This window comes from Saimiri boliviensis, chromosome 1, assembly GCF_048565385.1.
Source record: "Saimiri boliviensis isolate mSaiBol1 chromosome 1, mSaiBol1.pri, whole genome shotgun sequence".
Classification (NCBI taxonomy): Eukaryota; Metazoa; Chordata; class Mammalia; order Primates; family Cebidae; genus Saimiri; species Saimiri boliviensis.
The window spans coordinates 154,359,498-154,363,802 of NC_133449.1; the positions used below are offsets into that span (position 1 = coordinate 154,359,498).

Sequence of the window (4,305 nt, forward strand, 5' to 3'; positions counted from 1 at the left end):
CACGTCCTTTGTAGGGACATGGATGAACCTGGAAACCATCATTCTCAGCAAACTGACACAAGAGCAGAAAATCAAACACCGTATATTCTCACTCATAGGTGGGTGTTGAACAATGAGAACACATGGACACAGGGACGGGAGCACTACACACTGGGGTCCGTGGGGGGGAAATGGGGGAGGGGCGGGGGGGTGGGGAGGTGGGAAGAGATAGCATGGGGAGAAATGACAGATACAGGTGAGGGGACGGAAGGCAGCAAACCACACTGCCAAGTGTGTACCTATGCAACAATCTTGCATGTTCATCACATGTACCCCAAAACCTAAAATGCAATTAAAAAAAAAAAAAAAGAATTACTTCTAGCTTTTTTGCAATGGGTTGCCGCCAGAACATAGATGCTATGAAAACTACCCCTAAAAGCCAAAATGGGAAAGGAAAAGACTCATATTAACATTGTCGTCATTTGACATGTAGATTCTGGCAAGTCTACCACTACTGGCCGTCTAATCTACACATGTGGTGGCATTGACAAAAGAACCATTGAAAAATTTGAAAAGGAGGCTGCTGAGATGGGAAAGGGCTCCTTCAAGTATGCCTGGGTCTTGGATAAACTGAAAGCCGAGTGTGAACGTGGGATCACCATTGATATCTCCTTGTGGAAATTCGAGACCAGCAAGTATTACGTGACTATCACTGATGCCCCAGGACACAGAGACTTCATCAAAAACATGACTACAGGGACATCTCAGGCTGACTATGCTGTCCTGATTGTTGCTGCTGGTGTTGGTGAATTTGAAGCTGGTATCTCCAAGAATGGGCAGACCCGAGAGCATGCCCTCCTGGCTTACACACTAGGTGTGAAACAACTAATTGTTGGTATTAACAAAATAGATTCCACTGAGCCACCCTACAGCCAGAAGAGATATGAGGAAATTGTTAAGGAAGTCAGCACTTACATTAAGAAAATTGGCTACAACCCCAGCACAGTAGCATTTGTGCCAATTTCTGGTTGGAATGGTGACAACATGCTGGAGCCAAGTGCTAACATGCCTTGGTTCAAGGGTTGGAAAGTCACTCGTAAGGATGGCAACACCAGTGTGATCACGCTGCTTGAGGCTCTGGACTGCATCGTACCACCAACTCGTCCAACCGATAAGCCCTTGCGCCTGCCTCTCCAGGATGTCTATAAAATTGGTGGTATTGGTACTGTTCCTGTTGGCCGAGTGGAGACTGGTGTTCTCAAACCTGGTATGGTGGTCATCTTTGCTCCAGTCAACATTGTAATTGAAGTGAAATCTGTTGAAATGCACCATGAAGCTTTGAGTGACGATCTTCCTGGGGACAATGTGGGCTTCAATGTCAAGAATGTGTCTGTCAAGGATGTTCATCGTGGCAACGTTGCTGGTGACAGCAAGAACGACCCACCAATGGAAGCAGCTGGCTTCACTGCTCAGGTGATTATCCTGAACCATCCAGGCCAAATCAGTGCTGGCTATGCCCCTGTACTGGATTGCCACACGGCTCACATTGCCTGCAAGTTTGCTGAGCTGAAGGAAAAGATCGATCACCGTTCTGGTAAAAAGCTGGAAGATGGCCCTAAATTCTTGAAGTCTGGTGATACTGCCATTGTTGATATGGTTCCTGGCAAGCCCATGTGTGTTGAGAGCTTCTCAGACTATCCACCTCTTGGTCGCTTTGCTGTTCGTGATATGAGACAGACAGTTGCCGTGGCTGTCATCAAAGCAGCGGACAAGAAGGCTGCTGGAGCTGGCAAGGTCACCAAGTCTGCCCAGAAAGCTCAGAAGGCTAAATGAATATTATCTCTAATACCTGCCACCTCAGTCTTAATCAGTGGTGGAGGAAGAATGGTCTCAGAACTGTTTGTTTCGATTGGCCATTTAAGTTTAGTAGTAAAAGACTGGTTAATGATAACAATGCATCGTAAAACCTTCAGAAGGAAAGGAGAATGTTTTGTGGACCACTTTGGTTTTCTTTTTTGCTTATGGCAGTTTTAAGTTATGAGTTTTTAAAATCAGTACTTTTTAATGGAAACAACTTGACCAAAAATTTGCCACAGAATTTTGAGACCCCTTAAAAAATTTTAATGAGGAAAAAAAAAAAAGAATTAATTCTAAAGAACCAAGATTCAAGAGAACATAGAAATCTAGAAAGTTGAGAACAGCATTTGTACTTGCCCAAGGGGCATTTTTCTACCTTGAAGAGACAGCTGACAGGATGAGCAGCACTTTTGACAGCCCTCAGCATTAGGGGGACAAAATGTGATCCGAAGTCTGCCAAGAATGGAAAAACCAGTAAGCCACTTGTGCTTAGGATATATTCCCCAAAGAGCTACATCCTAGGAGTAAGGGGAAACCAGAAATAAAGAACCACCCCATGGACTACAGCCTGTATTCAAGATGTCCAGGTGGCCCAGAAAATTTCTAGCCCAGACACAAGTTGGAGACTCCAGAGGCACCTGGCAAAGCAAGTGAAAATCCTTTCAGGATCAGGATAACATGATCCCAGCCTCATATCATGTGACCAGTATATTTTCAAATGCGATGTCCAGCGTATAATAAAAGTAACCAGGCAGTCAAAGGGATGTCAATATGAATGAGGACCAACACAAATAATGAACTAGGAAACATTTAGAGGTACTCCAGATAGTGATATTAGCAGACCCAGACTGTGAACAACCATGATTGTAATACTTATAAAGAACAATATGTGAACTTACAATTTTTATCAAAGAAGTATAAACTACTAAAATGTCCAACCTCTAAAAACCCACAAATGAAAAGGCAATCAATAAAATTAAAATATCACTGGTTCAGTTTAATAGCAAATGAGAAAAATAATTTTAAGAATTTTCTCAAATAGAGAAAATTGGTTAATACATAGGTCAGAAGCCATAATTTAGAATTATGTATAGAAAGATAACAGTATTGAAATACAGAAGAAAGTGTAAGATTTATAAATAATACAAGGAGAAGACCTAACATGATATGTTTATTGGAGTCCCAGAAAAAAACAGAGAGAAAGAATATCAAGTAGAAGAAATATTTGAAAAGATAATGGCTGAGGATTTTCTAAAACTGAAAATATCAATCTACAGATTTAAGAACCCCAATGAACTTCTGGTTTGTTTGAAATATACAGTCATAAAAACTGCAAAATTAATAACTTTGCTTTAAATTTTCAGAGAGCTGAAATCGTGAAGCAGCAATAAGCCCAAAATCTAAGGACAGAGGTGTTGTGTGCAGAGGAGGACAGGCTGCTGGTATATACTTATCTGGGATGGACACACCCAGACACCAATAAAACTAAGTTAGCTGGAATTGTTCATAAATTGGTAAAGGACAAGTGTGGGCTTGCAAGAATGTGTAGAGACCTAGCTGCAAATGTACGGAAATCTGCATGATCCACTTGTAGTGTTTGCTCCACAGACTTCCCAGGGCACATAAAGAAAAGATTGGTGGGAGTTCTGAGAGGGCATCACTCCTGGTACAGACTTGGAGAAGTGGACCAGCAACCACAGCCATAAGGGAATGAGCACTGCCCAGATCCTTCTTCCTTTTCACCTCTGCAAAGCTGGGGTGGAAGGCAAGGGAGACAAACAATGCCCCACCCACCAAGACCAAGCTGCAAGAGAAACCCCAGTGAAATGGAAGAAAGGAAGCAAAAGACAAATTCCTTTTTCCCTGGGGGAGAGGCAAGAATACAGCTGAGCTCTGAACTACAGCAGTGAAAGGAGCAGGTGCTCTGAAAAGACCACATCCGTGAGAACCACAGACACAGTACCTGCCAAAGACTAAGCTTAATGAGAACAGACAATTCCCCTCATTTGACTCTCACCAATAAGCATCCAGTAACAAGCAATAACAGAAACTCCTGGAAGAGAGAAGAGGAGCAAACGAGGCAAAAGAGTAGAAAGGAACCCTCTGGGACAGAATGCAAAAGGGAGAGCTAAAGTTAATGGTGGAGCAAACCTTGAGGAAAAACATCTAGAAAACTATCTCCCATCCTAAATATGAGGTAAAGCTAGAGGAATTTAAGACTTGGTATACTGAGGGCAAGTATAACCACAAACCCAAAATCTAGATCCCCCAACCTGGCAAGATTGGCTCAATGTCATACATTAAAGGTACAGATTTAACCCACAAGGAAGATGTACCTGATAATATGGTGTCGGAATATATCAAGTAAAAATCGGCCAGGTGCAGTGGCTCACATCTGTGATCCCAGCACTTCGGGAGGCCGAGGCAGGCAGATCACTAGAGGTCAGGAGTTTGAGACTGGCCTCATCA

The 4,305-nt window shown here is 42.8% G+C and overlaps 1 pseudogene; it reads left to right on the plus strand.

The window, feature by feature from the left end:
- The first annotated feature begins 411 nt into the window (after nucleotides 1-411).
- On the plus strand, nucleotides 412-1,841 carry LOC101052021 (elongation factor 1-alpha 1 pseudogene; annotated as a pseudogene).
- The last annotated feature ends 2,464 nt before the right edge of the window (nucleotides 1,842-4,305 follow it).